At 36.9% G+C, this 20,381-nt stretch overlaps 1 pseudogene across 1 annotated transcript; it reads right to left on the reverse strand.

Moving 5' to 3' along the window:
• Positions 1-12,313: 12,313 nt before the first annotated feature.
• LOC306669820 (vasculin-like protein 1) lies at positions 12,314-20,102 on the reverse strand (annotated as a pseudogene). Its single transcript has 2 exons — positions 20,031-20,102; positions 12,314-13,344 (listed from the first exon to the last, which is right to left on the reverse strand). The product of its transcript is annotated as a vasculin-like protein 1 (transcript).
• Between the last annotated feature and the right edge of the window lie 279 nt (positions 20,103-20,381).

Here is a 20,381-nt window from a genome sequence, read left to right on the forward strand (position 1 = left end):
CTGTATTTCTTTTATCCATAAACAAGACTTCTCAATCTGGGATCTGTCAACCCAAGAAATTTTTTTATAAAAGAATTTGTGTGTTAGAGTGTAAACATACTTTTTTACCCCTCCATGAGATAGAATATATATCCTCAAGGGTCTATGACCTCTCCACTTATTTTCCCTCCAACTGTTAGCATTCCCTTATTGATCTAGATTTTAAGCTACTAGGAACAGAATAGTTTTTTGATTTTTTGCTTTTAGCTATGGTGGAAAGAGACTGGGTTTTAAGTTATCAGACTTGAGTTTAAACTTTTTAACAAATTATCCAACTGCCAAATTTCCTGTTTAGTAAAATGGGGGTAATATTACCTGACCCATACTAAATAAATGAAATAATATATGTAAAATGCCTTGCATCTAGGTGATAAGTATCAGCATCTGATTGCTCAATCTATGAAGGTAATTTTATGGTTCTCCATTATAACTTGTAATGATTACTAATGATTTATTAATGATTTAAAAGCAATAAATAACGTCATACTTCTCAGAGAAAATAGATCCTTTTCTAAGTACAGGAAGTTCTGTGGCTTATTAGCAGAGCATTCTGCCACTGCAGGATCACTCAGTGAAGGTACTGAGACTTAAGTAGTATTTTAGAGTTCCATTACTGGTGCCAAATAATGTCAGAGGATCTCCAACCTTGACTTCTCTCTGAAACCATTCAATATATTTTTATTAGAAACTCTTCTAATAAAAACAAGAGGAATAGTTTAATCTTGTATGGACTATGTGGCTAATAGTCATGTTTTATACTACAGTTGCTGAGCAGCTGCTTCACACAAACTGCTAGCTTAGCTGTCTGCCCACCTTGCACAGGATATTAGGGTAGGAAATTTTCTGAGTTAGTACTCAGCAGGGGCTTCACATTCTGGCTTTTCAGCTTATTTATTTTAAAGTCAGTTTCCTCATTTGTAAAATGGGGGATAATAGTAATATTCTTTTTATAGGTTTGTTAAGAATTCAGTGAGATACTTCATTTAAAGCTCTTAGCACATAGAACTGGAAGTGGTGGCATATGCCTGTAATCCCACTAATTTGGGAGACTGAGGCAGAAGAATTGCAAGTTCAAGGCCAGCCTCAGCAATTTAGGGAGGCCCTCAGCAACATAGACTCTCATAATAAGTAAAAAGAGGATGTTGAGTCAGTAGTAAAGTGTCCCTGGGTTCAAGCCCCAGTACCAAAACAAAAAGCAAAAAATACTGCCCCCGCAAAAAAAGTTCTTAGCACATAGCTCGACTAAATGTTACAGGAAAATAACTTGTTATTCTTATTGGTGCTTCTCAATATTTTCTTTATTATTCATTACTGACACATTTTCTCATGATTTCTGAGGATTGTTCTCCTCATTGTACTTATTTATTCATTAAAAAAAGACAAAACAAACAATAACCTCTAAACAAGCAACTAAATATCTATATGAACAGAACAGGAAAAAGAAACTAGATCATAAAGTTTATCAGATTTTATTCAAATTAAATTCAGCATTTTGTCCTCAAGTAGGAAAGTGACTCAGTGAAGTCAGTGAGTAACTTGGTGGGTGGCTATTTATTTGGGCCACCCTCAGAGGTAGTAATTACTTCTTGGAGCTCTGAGCAGTTAGAAATCTCTTATATATGTTCAAGAGCAGCTTTAAAATGATTCAGAATCAAGCAAGAGTATCTTCTCCATCTTCCCTTTTCACCTTGAGGAGACAGTGTTGTTTAAGAACACAGGCCTTGAAGTGGGAAATACTTACAATAGCACTTGACTCAGTAAGTGTTTCACGGTTTGTTTCACGGTTATGATGTCTCATCACGGAAATAATATATTTTATCATTTTTTTCATAACTTTCTTCCTTTGCTATAAAAAGAAACATGTATCTAATATTCTCTGTTTCCCATCACCCTTGTTATTAAGAAACTGAGAGCTAAATTTGATGCTTAATTTACAATGGATATAGATTATATGAGGACTAGACTAATAAAATTTTAGGTGATCTCTTTAAGAAAAAGAATACAGTATTAGACAAGAAAGTAAATATTTGGTTCTGATAAGAAAAGAAATTGCAATAATTTTTAGATTTTTAAAAGGTGAAAAATAGTATAAATACCACAAAATCCAGAAAAACAAAATTTTTCTAATTGCCTGATGCACCTTTATTCTGATTCTATACATTTCGAGCCCCATTTCCCTCTACCCACATGTTTCCAGTGCTAGTTGCCAAGGACACGTTCAATATGACCTCTGGTCCTGCGTCTTTGGGTCACATGCCAAATGTGCATAGTTATCAAGAATAAGGCAGGAAAGAGGAAAATTCCTGAAAACCATTCCTACATGCGATATATAACAATATTTTAACTATATACAGAAGTTGACTGAGAATTATATAAATATTTTCTACTATACCCAAACTACATATATCCCCATCTTAGTTTCCTCAAAATATCATGGTTGTTCCAAAACCATTTGATTTTAGAAGTGTGATGAAAGGAACATTGGAGTAGAAAGAGATAGCAGTCTTAAAATTTTGGGAAAATTTTATGAAAACTCATGACCACGTGAACACATTGTCTCGTCTACTCCTAGGCTGTAGAAGGAGCCTGTGCTTTGCAAGTTGTATGGTGATTCTCTTTCTGACCCTTTACTGAGCCTGCATGTGAACTTCCTTTCTGCTGATGCCTATCATCTAATTTTATTAATCGGATTCTCATTTCTTGCTCTGAACTGTCTAAAAAAAACCTTTTGAAAAGAGAAAAATATAAACAATTTAATAAAATAAAATGGTGATAAATCTGCTGAAATAGTATTCTTTTATAGCAAAGGCATTTTGCAATGTATAATAATAGTGACTTCATTTACCATGTGCTAAGCACTGTGCTAAATGCTTTAGATAACTTCTATTTAATATTCACAAAACCCTATGAAATTGTACTGTGATCCTCCTGCCAACATTTTATTGTTGAAAAAATGGAATCTTAATGAAGTTGAATAACTTGCCCAAGGCTAAGTGGTAGAATAGGGATTTGAGCTCAAATATGCCCGTGGTTAGTCATTTCCCTGGGTAGAGATAGTACAGTATGTATGTTTTTACTAGTCATGTCAGTATACCAGTATTCTATAAAGGTCTTCTCTGTAAAAATGAAGTGGCGTGTCCATAGGGGAAATATTCCAACATTTTGGCATAGCAGCTGCTTTCTCAGTAAGACTTCTATTGCTCAGAAAATAATAGCAAGGATCAATAAATAAGATGGCCTAAACTAAAGGCTTAGGTACAGCATAGGAAAAAACAGTATGAAGAAAAAAAAAAAAACAAACCCTACAGATTGGGAGAAAGTCTTTGCTATTTTAACAACAAAAGATTAATATCTAGACTTTATAAATAGCTCAAAAAACTCAATAGCAAAAACCAAAATGAACAATCCATTCAAAAATGGGCAAATGAACTAAACAGACACTTCTCAAAAAATAAAAGTACAAATGGCCAACAATTATATGAAAAAATGTCAACATCTCTAACAATCAGGGAAATAAAAGTCAAAACTGAGATTCTGTTTCACTCTGATCAGAATGGCTGTCATCAAGAATACAAATGATAATAAATGCTGGTGAGGATGCAAGGAAAAGGGAACCCTTATACATTGTTGATGGAAATGTAAATCAGTACAGCTGCTATGGAAGTCACTATGAAGTTTCCTCAAAAAAGCAAAAACAAAAACAAAAACAAAAAAACCTAGAAATGGAACTACCATATAATCCAGCTATACCATTTCTTGGTATTTATTCAAAAGAATTAAAGTCAGCATACTTTGGAAATAGGTGCATTCCTGTGTTTATAGCAATACAATTCCCAATAGCCAAGTTATGGAATCAGCCTAGGTGTCTGTCAACAGAAGAATGAATAAAGAAAATGTGGTATATATACACAATGGAGTTTGCTCAGTCATAAAGAAGAAATAATGTCATTTGCATAAATGGATGGAAATGGAGAGCTTTATGTTAAGAAAAACAAGCCAACTCAGAAAGACAAGTGTTAGAGCTGGAGGAATGGCTCCTCTTGGAGAGCGCACCCCTAGCATGTGCAAGGGCCGTGGTTCGAATCCCTGGCACCTCAGAGGAAGAAAGACAAGTGTCATATGTTTTCTCTCATACATGGAAACTAGAGAGAAAAAAGAAAAAAACCAAAATTTTGGGGATCTCATGAAAATAAAAGAGAATAAGCCAAATTCAGAAAGTAAGGATCATATATTTTCTCTCACATGTGGAAGCTAGAGAGGAAAAAGGAAATTAAAGGTAGAAGGGAGTCTCATGAAAATCAGAGGGAGATCAGTAGAGGAAAGGAAAGTGACCAGGGGAAGGGAAGAGGTAAGGGACAGGGAAAATACTGGGGAATGGTATTGGTCAAATTATATTGTTTTATTGTGTGCATGTATGAATATGTAATAATGATTCCCACAATTATGTATAATTATAATGCACCAACAAAATATTTATTAAAAGGAAAGTAGAAGAGACACCATTAGGGTAGAGGAAGGGGATCAGGACTTGGAGGGGGGAGAGGTGGGTAAGGGGAAGTACTGTGAAATCAATAAAATTATGTTACATGCATATATGAATATGCCACAATGAAATCCACTATTCTTTATCACTAACATAATTTTTTTTTATAAAAAATGAAGTGGGGTGTGAACTTAAAATGAAATTGGTTTATAAAATTTCAATTTCAAATACTGACATAAATTAAAATATTTAGAAAGTCCAATTGCATGGAAAGTGAAAAAAATGAAAAGCTTTACTTTTCTTGAAAAATAGATGAATACTTTCTTGGTATTGGAAATGGAGCTCATTCTGGCAGAATGAACCAACTTTAAATAAACAATTATGGCAGACTAGATAATTGAGTAAGTTGATGCTTATTGAGTCTATGACATCATTTCTGGCCAGACACTCTCTAATCACTTTTTCCAGAAGTGTTAGCACATACACTGACACATCTTTATTCAAATGATGCACATATTTCAGACTTCCTTTCCTAAATGGGCCCATATTCATGGGAAACAACCCTTTGTTTATATATTATATGGGTTCTCTTTTCCACCATTCACCACCCAAATTCATAGGGAATGGATCTCATAAGCCCACCCTTAGGATGTTAGTCTACTGTGTCCTTGGATGCCAACATTTCATACTACAGATGTATTATCTTTTTCTCCCAACTCTGAACAGTAGGTATTTAACACATGTGTAAACTGGTTTTTCTGTCTTCCTCTCAGGACAAGATTGTTCTGAATCTACCAGCTTCATCTATAGGAAACAGTGGGAACACAGCACAATTTATCATTTGAAAGATAAATAACTGGAAAAGATTGGATTTTTTTTAAAAAGGCAGTGTTTTATTTTTTATTTATATATATATTTTTTCTTTCAATGTTTTATGAAAAAAACTTTGCCATATTGTAAAGCTTTCTGAAGAGAGAAAAGAATTTTTAAAAGAGGTAGTATGTAATAACTCATTTCTAAATAAGTAAAACATTCCACCATGAAGAAAGAGAAAAAGGTTCTACAAATCATAGAAACTCAGAGTCAGAAAAGACCTTAAGGGTCATATAAAGAGATGTGTCTTTGTTGTTTCAGTTCTGAAGACCTAAAACCCTGGGGGTCATCCTTGACTCCTCTCTCTTCTCTCATTCTCAAGCAAATCCTGTCAAGATAGATCTAGAATTGTTATGTGCCAAGCTATATTGGTAAATGATCAAACATACTCCATTTTTACCCTGAGACTCCATGTCATGTAAGAAATGTTTCCCCCATGGGAACGCCCCTTCCCCGGTACCCATCAACAGTTGCTTAGCATAGCATGTTAGGCAACACAAAACGGCAATTCTTAAACAATATAAAATTGTTCTCTTATTGGTTCCCATTTTTCTTGGGCAATGTAACCCAACTGCATAAAATGTTAATGTTTGTCTAGACGTTAGTAACCATTCTTTAAATTGTACTCAACTAGGGTCCTTTCTACCTACTTCCCCTTCTGCTTATGATTTTAGATCTCATGATTTTTGTTTATGGTTTTGAATCATAGCAACAGCCACTTATGATTAATGTATTGACATGCTCTAACTCCTGGAGGGAGTCGGAGAATGTAGACTTGCAAGCTGCCCTCCACCCTGCCAGCTGGTGAATCTGGACCACTTACTGGTGAATAAATGTTTCATGTCCTGCTTCAAGACTGACCCGTTGATTTGTTGCAATCTTGCCATAATGGAATGAGACCACTTTACAAATCTCCATCCACTGTGGTCCAATCTTAACCATCTTACTAGCACCACTGTTTCTTGTCTCTCTTTAGTTTATTCTCAAATCAGCAGTCAATGGTACTTTAAAAACATAAGTCAGACCATAACCCTTCTCTAATGGCTCCTTATGCATCTATGTGAAAGCTAGGCTTTGACGTTCTCACAGGGTCCTATGGGATCAGATCCAACTTCTCTAATGCCCAGCTCCTACAATTCTCAATCCCTTCTCTACTCCAGTCACTTAGGCCTCATTGCTTTATCTGGATCATACCAGGCACGCTTCTTAGGACCTTTGGACTGGCTATGTCCTTTGCAACGTTTTCTTTCAAGGTCTGCATGCCTTATTCCCCTGTCTCCTTTAGGCCTTCACCCAAATGCTACCTTCTTATCTAGGCTTACCTAATGAAAATGTAACCTCATCATTCTTCTTAGTCCCTTTTCCTGCTTCATTTTTCTCTATCACATTCATTCCCAATTCATATTTTCTAGCTTAAATTTTGTTGTCTGTCTTCTCTACTACAATGTAAGTTCTATACAGGCAGGGAAGTTTTGTTTGTTATTGTATTCCTTGCACCTAGAAATATTTTTGACATAGGTGGAATTAAATAAAATCTAATCATTGAATTTTTTTATTATATAAAGAACAACTAAGCTCTAGAGAGATTAATTGATTTTTCCATCATATCCACTGCTGACTAGAATCAGATTAGGGATGTTGACTTTTAATTTAATGTGCATTTCACTGCATAATGTCTTCTTTTGTGCAATTATTTTTTGGGGGGGGATACTGGGGATTGAACTTGGGGGCACTCAACCATTGAGCCATATCTCCAGCCCCATTTTGCATTTTATTTAGAGACAGGGTCACACTGAGTTGCTTAGTGCCTTGCTTTTGCTGAGGCAGGCTTTGAATTTGTCACCTTCCTGCCTCAACCTCCTGAGCTGCTGGGATTACAGGCATGTGCCACCACGAATGGCTTGAGCAATTCTTAACAATTGATGTCATATTACATGTTGAAGACTCAGTATACCAAATACTGAGAGGAGCAGAGACTACAAGAGAGGAAGAGTGATAATGAAAGTATCATACATACACAGTCAGGAAGATAGAGCAGAGATTAAAAAAAAAATGGAGATAGCCCTAACTCTATGCCTGACTATTTCTAATCCACGTACAACCTTCAATTTTCCATTTACTTCAGGGGTAATTTTCCCTAATCCATTTATGATCCTAGAACACCCTTGGGGTTTCCCTCAGAGCTATAGAACAAAATGTTTAAAATGTTTGTTTCTTAGCTTGGTATACAAGTCACCTCTGCCTCCTTTTTTTCTTAACACAGAAACATAATTTTCCCTGACATTTGACACTCATGTCATAGTGTTCCATTTTTCCTTTCTAGATTCTTCAGATCTTTCTACATATTTGTGTCTACATGTGCGGTTTACTGAGCCTAGAATATCCTCTTTATTTCTTCTATGTGGAACACATCTCCACATCACTTAAAAGAACCAGCTCAAAAATCCTTTCTATGAAAAATTCTCCTTCTCTCCCAGCAGTCAGGCTTTTCTGTCTTCTTGGTGGTAACATTTACCATGATGTCTATGTATCTAATTTTTGTGATATCATTAGTGGCTAGTACAGTGCCAGGGCCTAGATGGTTCCCAAAATATGTTAGTTTAATGAATTAAGACCAACCACAGAAACTTACTTGAATTTGATTCTTACAATAAGTGATTATGGGCAGGAAGAAGTAGGGGATCATGCAACTTAACTGGTTATGTAAAATAAAGTTAGGTTACTGCTTACCCAAACTTCTCTCGTTTTTTTTTTTTTGTTGTTGTTGTTATTTTGTTTTTGGTACCAGGAATTGAACCAGCTTTGTTTTCCTTTCCAATGATTTTAGAAATTATGCATTTTAATTCATTAATTAATTTAGTAAATATCGAACATGCATTCTTGTCAGGTACTGTAGGCCTTAGAGACACTGAGGTAAACAAGACAAATAATAGGATAGCAAATCTTAAACAAATATTACATGAACTTTTTTTTTTCTTTTTACAATTGGGATAATAGGCAATAGTGTAAACCTTAGTAATTCTGAAAAAGCACAGTAATACCTTCTATTTATTGAGGGTTTTGTGTGTGTGTGTGTGTGCTGGGAATTGAACCCAGGGGTACTTACTCACTGAGTCACATCCTAGTCATTTTTAATATTTTATTTAGAGAAAGGGTTTGACTGAGTTGCTTAGGGCCTCACTAAGATGCTGTGGCTGGCTTGGAACTCGAGATCCTCCTGCCTCAGCCTCCTAAACCACCAGGATTACAGGCATGTGCCATGGTGCCTGCCCCTGCCCTTATTGAGTTCTTCACGTGTGTAAATCACCTGTAAGTTTTTTACATGTTTAGTTTTATTACTTCTCTTATCCCTCATTGTTGGACTCTATTATTATTGTTTTGTTTTGGCATAGAAAAATTAAGTAACAGGGCCACAGGTTGGCAGGGGCAGAATTAGAATTTAAACTGCTGTGTTATATTGCTGTTTAGTGCCTATATAAGAGGGAATATTTTCAAGTTCTAATGAAATCAGTCATGGAGTCTGTTTTAATTTAAAAAAATTTCCCCCCACCAGAACAACACTGAAACCAAGAAGGTATTTCAGTATGTGGCAAATGTTAACCCAGAAACCAGACTGTAAATGCTTTAGTCAGGGAGACATCAGGCTGGTTTCTAATTGTGGGTCTTGTTGTCCTCTCTGGGCAATTCTGAGCAAGTTTTTTATCAACTGGGTTTTGAAAAATGTGTGTGTTTGACTAACTGTTCTCTAAGGATATTTCAGTTTTGAAATCATTCTATTTTAAGGTCATTTTCTCAGGGAGCTTTCTCTGACCAGCCCACATCTCTTCTCCTTCTCTCTTCTCTCACTGTGCTTTAGATTTCTCCATAGAGTTTATCATAACCTCACATTGAATTATGATTTGATTTTTTAAAAAACTACTGTTTTCCTAATGCCTAGAATAGTGCTTGTTATGTGGCATTTAGTTGGATTTTTACCGAGCAAATGTGTCTTCCAGGAGAGTGAGATAGGTAACAGAACCAACATGGGATCTTTCACAAAAATATATGCTTGCATAATAATCCCAAAACTGTAGAAAAGAATGCAAAAATCTGTTTTTAGAATCTTCCCATCAAAGGGAAAACTACATTTTGTGAACTTGGCTTGACAGTAGTTGACTTGGGATGTTTGACCATTGGGCAGATCTAAATGAAAACCTTAGAGAACCAAAACAGAAAGTCTCCATTAGTGTTTCTCTCTTTCTTCCTTCAATTTTTTCCTACAAGAGGAGGAATAACAGTAGCCTGCATGATAGAGGTGCTAAATTTCTGTCTTTTGGGAATGTGTCCTCCTTATTTCATGGAGGTTGCAAAGCCTTCGACAGTCATATAGAAATGATGTCCAAAGTGTGCTAGACATAACTTCAGGGTTGGCCTTGTTTTAAATGCCAGGTTTCCCAAAACACATATTCAACACCCTTGCATTTCTAGTTTGTGAATAAATTAGAATGTAAATCCCCATCCACTCTAAAAAACCCACCCTCATTTCCTTTGTTGTGCTCACTGCAACTTATCTTTAAGTCATTATCAAGCTGGTTATTAGCTGGGTCTCTGGGTAGAAAGCTGCTGAAACTTGGGGAAAGATGAAAGTACGGGGAGAGAACTGAAGGCATCAGCAAAAGGTGTGAAGACAGACAGCTTGATAATGGTCATTTCTCAAAGGTAGAAGTTTTTGTTTCTAATGTCTGGCTTCTGTGAAGTGTGGTTGTGCTGCTGTTTCTACTTTTCTCCAAGTCGCTAATGGTTATGGAAAAAAAAGATTTGTCTAAACTTCTGGTTTGGTCTCCCTCTTTGCAAAATGCATCACTGCTGTCTGTTGATGTCATTTGACAGATAGCCACATGCTCTCTATAAGAGTCAGCTTTTTAGTGCTGAGCAGTTTGGTATAGAAGAGGAACACACTTAGAAACCCAAAGTTTTAATGTGTTTGAGACTTATTTTTCTGGATAGAATATTTCAAGTTCTAATAAAATGTAGATGGTAAGTCTGGGTTAGTTTTAATATTTGCTCCATCTCAAATAATACCATATTAAGACTAAATGGAGTTTTAAAACCATAGGGTAAACTATGATTAAACTAAGATCTTTCCATCATATCTTACTATTTCTAGTCAGGGATACATTATAATACAGACTCTTCCAAAATAATATTTATAAGAATGCTTAAAGAATTATTGAAGTCTGGGCATTAGTCTCCTCAATCATAAATGAAAAGATTAAATTACTGCTTTCTTCAAAATTACTTATGTACACAGTCATAGTCATCTTTATGATTATTGCCACATTCAGTTACAATCTGGATTATTTAATATTTTTTCTTTCATAAAACATTAAACATTTTATTTCAAAAGGAAGCTCTTCTTTCAATCTGTAAGTGGAAAACCAGTGTCACTTGTAAGTTAAAGAGGTTTTTCATATGTTACATAAAGATTATTGTTCTACTGGGCTCAGTGATCTATTCCTGTAATTCCAGCTGCTTGGGAGCCTGAGGAAGAAGGATCACAAGTTTTAGACCAACCTGGAAAACTTAGTGAGACCGTCTTTCAAAATAAAAAATAATTTAAAAAAGGCAGGGGAAGTAGCTCATTGGTAGACCACCCCTGTGTTCAATCCCTAGTACCTGCCCCCCACACAAAAGTTTTTGGATTATTGTCTTCACACAGCTGATGGTTGTGCTGCACTTAATATTCAGTCGCATGGAGATGTTATGTGTTTATCAGTCCAGATTCACTCTTCATCCTTTCCTGCCCAGAAAATATTCCTTTGTCAAAACATTAAGAAACAAAAATCTTTGTGGTTTTATTTTCCATAGGTGAGATATAATGAAGGATTTTTCTTTGGATTTTCAAAGGGGAAATAGGTAAGGACAAATAGAGGTCAGACAGTGATGCTTATCTCTTAAGGTCAAGGAGGATGCAATGAATGATCATAACAAGCCATAGGATGGAGTTTTTTTTAAAACTGATGCTTAATATTTATTCCAAGTTAGTCATTTTTTGCAGTTGTTTTTCCCCTCAATAGGCTTGTGATAACCACATATTTTCATTCTGTAAATAATGTTGTCAAAATGATCTTTGAAATCTCACAAAAGTTTATATTTTACAATTCACCCTGAATATCAAGGTTGCAAGAATAACACAACATTTCCTATATCCAAATATTTCACAGCTGTACCCAAAAAGGAAAAAGAAAAAAAAAAAAGCCCTAAAAAAATCACATGTGCTTTGTTAAGGGCTGAAGTTACCCAAGCAGCCAAAAATAAAACAAAATATCCAAATTATTAGCATTGATTTAGATAATTATAACTTGAATAGTCACTTTGTCCTTGACAATGTTTGCTGGAGCACGGATTTTAGTACCCCAGGGACTGGTTGTAGAAGCTGTTGCTGTAGACCAGTGTCTCCTCCTCTCTGTATCTCTGCAGCGCCAGCTCCCACCTGTGCATCCACACGAACTGTGTGTGTGCATTTAAAAAACCTTTTCCATCACACAAACTTCAATGAAGAACAATGACAAAAGCTGAACATGCCTACTGCTCTTTCTTTGGGACATGATTATTTTCTTTGTGCATGAAGTATTCAACACCATAAGTAAAGGTAAAGGAAAAGGGAAAGAACGATTTCTTTGTATATTTCCTAAACACAGAAGACAAGTTTACTAGGTCAGATTTACTGTGAGCATATGTGTCTCCTTCCAGGCCTCATCATCTGATATTTCACTGTTACTTGTTTCTCTGCCTGAGACTTCAAATACTGCTTTATAAGTGCTTCTCCAAAGGGAGAGCAGGCTGAAACTGAAGCTTTGCAAAAAGCCATTCTTTGCAAGCATATTCTTTCGGAGAGGAAAGCAATTCTCATCATTTTCAAAAACACGTGCTCTGCTTCTAGAGAGTGTAACAGGATACACACTTCCTCCATGACAGAGAGAAAGACTGTTCTGAAGGCAGCCTTGGTTCAGGTGCGCTGTTGGCCTTCAAATCCTCCAGCTTATATAAGTCTCTTTTCTTTGAGAAGTCTCCATTCTAGTCATCCTTGAGACTTGAGGCACTCACTCACTCATGCTATTGTTGGTTTTGTGGGTCAGCTTGGTCAGATGAGAGGGGCTGATCTCAACTGAAAGGGTCATGTTGGAGGGACTCTTTTTGGGAATGCTTAGAACTGTGCCACCAGCTAGTACCACTGGTTTGGTAACAAAGATTGGATTAGTAAATGCAGACTTCTGGCTAGAGGAAGGGGATTCTGATTTGGGTTCTGTTAGATTTCCATGCATTGGTCTTGGAAGGAGGTGGTGCAGGTATAGACACTCGGAACCATGATGATTTGTTTGATGATTTGTTCCCATTTGCATGACGAGACCCAGGTGAGGTGAATGCAGCAGAGAAACCAACAACAGGATTCTCTTTGGAAACTTTTTGAAAACTAGCATCTTGGAGGGTTGCTTGGCAATATGTGGGTTTTTCCACCCTCTGGAAGGGCTCCCTATAGGTCTGCATGACTGGCTCTGTTTGCCAGCTTCTGAATTCAAAGAAGGAAATTCTTCCTCTTTTAACTGCAACTTTTCCTCCTTGTCTTCTTCCTTTTCTTCCCTAAGCTCTGTAGGCAGGTTTTCCTGAAAGGCACAGCCTTTCCAGCAGTGGAATCTGCCATTCCAGTGTCACTGGTTCCCTGTGCCACCTCCACAATGCTGGCTCATCCCATGATGACTTCAGGAGGAGCTATGCCAACTAGAAAGGTTCCCTGTGATTTCAGCACATGCTCCTTAGAGATACCAAAGTCTATAGCATCATGGTGGAACAAGAAGGGCTGGTGCCAGGAATCTCCTGTGGTTCACAGGAGCCCATTGTTAAAAAAGCCATCAAAAGGAATTGTGCTGACAGCTTTCTCCAAATCTATCTTCTGTTTTTAAAAATTTGTTCTAATTAGTTATACAGGATAATAGAATGCATTTGACATATCATACATAAATGGAGTATAACTTCTCATTCTTCTAGTTGTACATGATATAGAATTAAACTGGTTGTATAAACATATATGCACATAGGGTCATAATGTATGATTCATTCTATTTTCCTTGCTACCCCCATGCCCTCTCCACTCCCTTCACTCCCCTCTGTTTAATTCAAAGTACCTCTATTCTCCCCTAGCTCCCTCCCCCATTGTGAATTAGCACCCACATTTCAGAAAAAAACATTTGACCTTTGGTTCTTTGGGATTGGCTTATTTTGCTTAGAATAATATTTTCCAACTCCATCCATTTATTGGCAAATGCCAACATTTCATTCCTTTTTAGTGCTGAGTAATATTCCATTGTGTATATATACCACAGTTTCTTTATCCATTCATCTGTTGTAGAGTACCTAGGTTGGTTCCACAGTTTAGCTATTATGAATTGAGATGCTATAAACATTGATATGACTATGTTACTATGATAAGCTGATTTTAAGTCCTTTGGGTATAAGCCTAGGAGTGGGATAGCTGGGTAAAATGGTGGTTCCATTCCAAGTTTTCTGAGAAATCTCCCTACTGCTTTCCATAGTGGTTACATCAATTTGCAGTCCCAGCAGCAATGTATGAGTGTACCTTTTTCCCCACATCTTCGTCAATATTTATTGTTGCTTGTATTCTTGATAATTGCCATTCTGACTGGAGTGAGATGAAATCTTAGTTTTGATCTGTATTTCTCTAATTGCTAGAGATGTTGAACATTTTAAAAAATATATTTGTTGATGGATTGTATTTCTTCTTCTGTGAAGTATCTGTTCAGTTCCTTAGCCCATTTATTTTATTTTTTTTAATCAGAAAAGAATGGCTTAATTTTTTAATTTATTTCCATTGTACGTATACCTTACATTTTTGTCACGTGCCATATTAGATTATATGCTTGTTTTTTTAAATTAATTTTTATTGTAAACAAATGGGATACATCTCATTTCTCTGTACATGAAGTAGAGGCATACCATTTGTGTAATCATACATTTACCTAGGGTAATAGTTTTTGATTCATTCTGTTATTTTTTTTTCTTTCCTTTTCCCCCACCCGTCCCATCTCTCTTTTCCCTCTATACAGTCCCTCCTTCCTCCATTCTTGCCCCCCTCCCACCCCCCATTATGTGTCATCATTCACTTATCAGCGAGATCATTTGTCCTTTGGTTTTTTGAGATTGCCTTAGCCCATTTATAGATTGGGTTATTTGTTTTTTGGTATTTTTGAGTTTTTTACATATCCTGGAGATTCAAGCTCTGTCTGAGTTGTATGTGGCAAAGCAAATCTACCTTCTTTTTGTGGTGGGTGCTCTGTGTTTTTCAAAGGGGACTGGAGGTGACTTAACTGACTGTGATGTTGCAAAATTAAATCCAATAGGAACAAAGTCATGCTGTGACATTTAGGTCATGGTCTCTTTTCAGCAAGGTGAGGCATCCAACCTCATGGCCAAGATCCCAGAGTATAACCTCTGTTTTCTGAACTCCTTGAAGTTACTACTTGGCTCTCCCTTGACATTTTCTTGTTAAAAAGTTGCTTAAATAGTCTGGACAGTAACATGCCTCGTGATAAAGCACAAAAAAGCCCAGCTTTGTGTGGCTCAGTCTCATAGTCCCCTGGATTGCTCACCCTAAACTACCTAGTGCCTGACGCACTTCCAAAAGGGGAAGAGGGAGGGAACATAAAAGTATTTGTCACATTTGAAAAGGGGGGTAAAGGGAAAAGAGCTATGTCAATGGACATAGCTCATTCAGTGTCCTTGAATAATGGCACTATGATGCTACCTAAATAGGTAATAACAGTGAGTATAAATTATAACAAGGTCATAGCCAGAAAGACAGGTGGTCTCATGCATGAACAAGTAATGTCATCAGAGTGACAGATCAAAAATATAATATTAAAGCCCTGGAAAAGATCTTCTGAGTAGTCAACTCCAGTGGCAAAACGACCACTAAACAAACCTCTTAAAACGCCAATGTTGTGACTCTTACACAACACATGCAGGTATGTTTATATTTGTCTTAAACTTTAGAATCTGAAGATATGAGAAATCTTGTTTTAGAAAAGAATCAGAAAGAAACTTGATGTACTTTCCCCTCCACACAATAGCAGCTTTCAAGTCAAACGTCTCAGTTTAAAGCGCCTAAATGTAGGCTTTTTCTTTGGTCTTCACTATTTATAAATTCAGAACAAAATTAAAACAAGTAGAAAGATAGGGGGCAGGAGTAGTCAAGGAGAAAGAGTTTCCAAATGAGGCTTCCTTCTCTTCGGTTTTCTGTGTTTCTGTGTTGCTTCTACCCCACACTGAATTTAGCGACTGGATGGTGGTACAAAGAATTTTCTGAACATGTTTGAAGAGTGTGGCGGAGGGAAACACTACTGCCTACGGATTAAGACTTTTGAAACTATAAACCCCCAAATAAACTTTTCCTCCTCTATGATTGTCCTGGTCAGATCTTTTAGTCACAGCAGTGAAAAAACTGACTAAAATATTCCTAAAAATAATTATTGATCACTTTTAACATAAACCATCAAATATACAGTTATATGTAGAAAGAATAATCGCCTCATCCTTGAAATTTACAGTATTGGGGAAAAAAAGACAGACAAATGTGTTATTTAAGAGGTGTGCTGTCTGCAACACTGGCATGGCTGAAGTGGCTAGTTCTGTATTTGTGGAGCACAAGACTGATGTGCCTTCTGTGGTACATTTCTTACAGATGATGACTCATATGTGTGCCATACCAAAGGGAACTGACCATAGTGATGAGCATATTCCTGTGTATTCATTTGTTTTTCCCATAACACTGAAAGATGTTTTAGATCTGTGGAAGAAAACTGTGATACTCATGTATTCTTACAAAGTTCACTGCAATACTCTGGAAAAGTGGAACTATAATAAAAGACATTGACAAAGTGAAAAAAAAAAGAATTTTTCTACTGCTTGATAGAGAAGTCATTTTTAATTTTGGATCAATTTTCAACATTATTCAATTGTTAAAAGTTCACATGAATCTACCAATCAGGTGGTATTGAGGCTACAGCCAAGACAAGATGTGGCATCTGAGGATATGTCCCCTGCTTCTTGGCCCAGCAGAGGTGAACAGCCCCCAGTCATTAAAAGTTCTTTCCAAACTAGGATGGAGGGTTAATCAGGATGTTTGACCAGTAATGTTCTATTTTGATCACTAGTTGATCACAGGTCTAGGAAACAAAAAACAAAAAACAAAAACAAAAACAAACAAAAAAAAGATGAGCAATCTGTTACAGTGCTGCTTCAGAAACAAATTCTAGTTTCACTGAACCTAACACAAATTATCATAGTGGAATTCATAGTCTTTTATCTAGTTTTCAGATTTAGAGCCCCTCAACTGGTGGACACCAGATCCCTAAGAGGGAGGACTCTGCAATGTGGCCACATATGTGTACTATCAAAGTTTCCTGAAGCTTTCTCTAGAGGGTCCTGAAACAATTTACTAGGGAGACAGTGTAGGGTGGGATGGGAAAGGAAAATACCCAGGCATTCTGTGGTTATTACATAGTGATTATGAACCTAAAAAGCCTTCATAGTTTACTAATTAATGCTTATAGAAGTCATATTAGAGATGGGATTTTGGTTCCTATTCATCTAACAGTGGATCTCGTGGCTCTATCATGTGGTAGTTTCTCCAGTCCCAGAATGTATGGTAAGAATAGTTGCACCTACCAACTGGCAGGATTCCACAATGATTCCTACATCAGTGGAATGAATGCTATAGTGGGAATGGACAAGTGGAAGGAGGCCCCTGGAACTATACTTTCCTTCTTGGTCTTAACAATGTAATAAATACTATGGGTGAAATGCAGAGATTACTGTTACCATTGAAGACTTGAGAGATGCAGCAGAAGGTGTCCTAATACCTCCCCAATTAACTCACCTATTTGGCTGGTAAAAAAGCTAAATGGGTTATGAGGTGTCAAAGTGGAATATTGTAAACTCAATCAGGTAGTGTCGCCAGTTGCAGAGTTCTTTGCAGCTGTAACTTACTTGGAGCAAATCAATATAGTCCATGGCACTTGTGTGTACCTATTGATCTGGCAGATGCTTTTTCCTAATCCAATCGGTAATAAAAATCAGAAGCAGTTTGGTTGTAAAAGATACAAACAACACCAGTTTTTAATGTTTTATCATAGAACTATGTCAACTATTGTGCAATTTGTCATAATATAGTCCTGAGGGTTCTTGATCATTTTCATATCCCAGATGACATCATGACTGCCCAGGACATTGAAGACTTAACGCAGCAGGATTTGATTAACATGGAGTAGAAAGTCATAGGGTGGGATATAAATACTATAAAAGTTTGTGGACTGTGATGGCATTTCTAGGGGTCTAGTAGTGTGAGGCATATTGGTAGAGCTGGAGTTGTTGTTTCTTATGTTATCCTATAAGAAAAATGAAGTGCAATGTTTCTTGAACTTCTTTGTGTTTTGAAAACAACATATGCCACATATTGTATAACTTGAAAGGCTGACAATTTTGAGTAGAACCTAGAGCATGAAAGGGGTCCATGCTATAATGTAAGCTTTCCTATCACTTGGGCATTAAGACCCAGAAGACTCCAATTTATTGGAAGTATTTATGTGGTCACAGTGTGGGATCTGTGACCAATCCTGACAGGAGAATAACAGCATAGAACTTTAGGATTTTCTTTGTGAAAAGTAATTTTTGCTTTTCTACTAGACTGTGCTAGAGACAATGGGAGGTCAAGTGATTGATTATTCCATTTGACATATCCATCTTGGACTAGGTGCTATATGATTCACTAAATAATAAAAATGAACATAAATGGCAGCAATGGAAATGATAAATATGACTCCTGGTCTGGCAGACACAATTGCAGAAGCAACTCTTCAGACTCGCACAGACTTCATCGATATAACTTTGATGACTTTTCTTCAATTCACGCATGTGTCATAGGGAATTTCATGAGACTAGAAACCAGATATCTAGGTTTGTCATAGGTAGTACTAGTTTATAACTGTTGTCCAGCATAATCATTGACAACACTCCTTTTCATTGTCAAAAATGTCCCAGTAGAGAATCACTTACATGGCCACCCTTCCTGAGACCAATTTATGGAGAGGAAAGAGTGTGCATCTAGTTCATGGGTTTCTGTGTGGTAGTCTGGTATCAGCCAAAAATGCAAAGTCAATATACTCAGGGGGCAGAACTTTAAATGGTGTATCTGATTTTTTATTTTGTGTGGAAGAAGAGATGACCTGAGATACAGAATTCTCAATCAGGGTATTCAATCAGGGTATTCCATATAAATCACCAGGCCAGGGATTTGGAAAGAATAAAATTGGAAGATTGGTTATAAGGAGGGTCCAGAAGAAAATTATTTGTACAGACCTCTCAGGATAGGACATAGTATGAAGATATTTGTTTCTCATGAAAATGTCTGCTAGAGGGAATGCTCAATAATTAAGATGACCCTTTCTGCCAGTGACATTTAGCCTCCTTCTCTGGCAATGTTGTTGTCTGCTCAATGTGCTGGTGCTGGGGAGAGAGCTCATTCAGGGGCTCGACATGATACTACTCCTCGATTTAGCTTTTACCACTGTTAACCCCCCAGCCTAGTAATAGCAGACACAAACTTTGGCCTTTGATATTACAATATTTTCCAGCATATGAGGTCTCACAAATGCATGAGATAAATGACAAAGAAAGACCAGAAGGGCAATGTGTATAGTGTTCATGAAAAAGCACAAATTCATCAGATTATGGGAATAATCCATTCTTCCAAAGTTACTGCTGCTGTTTTGTTGATTTTTTTCTATGAAATGGATCAGCTGGAAAAGAAGAACACTCTTATGATTCAAAAATTTCGCCTGTGTATTTTATCTCATGGTTCTTACATTAACCCTGTGAGCCAGGTATCTGCTCCACTGTAGAAATCAGTGTGTGCACATGCGCACGCGCACACACACACACACACAGATTAAGTTTCACATCTAAAGGCTCATAGATTTTAAGGTGTGATGTCAAGGTTTGAACCTATATCTGTCAGTATGTCTTTTACCATTTGTATTTTTGGGACACTGTTTGGAAGTCTAAAATGGGTCTAATCTGTTGGCTACTATGGAACAGTCATTCTCTTGCTCTTTCACCTATGCCAAAGTCACTGAGATAGATAGACTGAGTTTTTATCTTCTGCATCTTCTCTTCCAGCTCTTGTCATGGGGAGAGCAGAGCTCTGCCTGAAGAGAGGAAGTCAGTAAGTTGTGGCAACTTGCTCCTGTTAAGGCTCCTGAAGTATGCCAGTTGGGAAGCATCTCAGGACTTTTTTTTCCTTGTCTGTATCCCTAAAGTGTTCATCAGGGGATAGAGGAGAGTCTGAGTTCCATGGAATCTAAGCCGGGGCTAGGCAACTTAGTAGGAAGTGGAGAGAGTAGAATAGGAAACAAATTTTTAGGGATAACCAAATCTGGACCTGCAGTCTCTTAATTTAGGAATATAGCCCTGACATATACACACCAGACCCTGGTGACAAGCAAGGGTCATTTTCTATACCTCCTTTCCCATGTTATATTTCATAGGATTGAACTTATTCCATGTCTTTTCTTGTTGTTCCTACCTCTTGGTAACTTTGTTCTGCATTTTTGATACTGTTGTGAGAATACTTGTCTGATTCTTCCTCGTCTTCCATGCCACTTATGCTGGATTAGGTGTCTCTTCTCTGAGATTCCAAGGGTACCTTGTGCTTGGTCTTTTCATAGCGCTTTTCATGTGTACTGTAGGATTGAGTGTATCTATGTTGCAGTATCGATGTGAGATAATATATGTAAAGTAGCTGATCTTGGCTTAGAGTGGCTGTTTTTTAAAATTAATATCGTGATTCTCTATCTAGTCAATCATCCCCATTGTTATCTTCGAAAGAAGGAATTATATGCCTGATGCCCTGCCCACTGTGTAGGATTTAGGTAGA

This window comes from Sciurus vulgaris, assembly GCF_902686455.1.
Source record: "Sciurus vulgaris genome assembly, chromosome: 9".
NCBI lineage: Eukaryota > Metazoa > Chordata > Mammalia > Rodentia > Sciuridae > Sciurus > Sciurus vulgaris.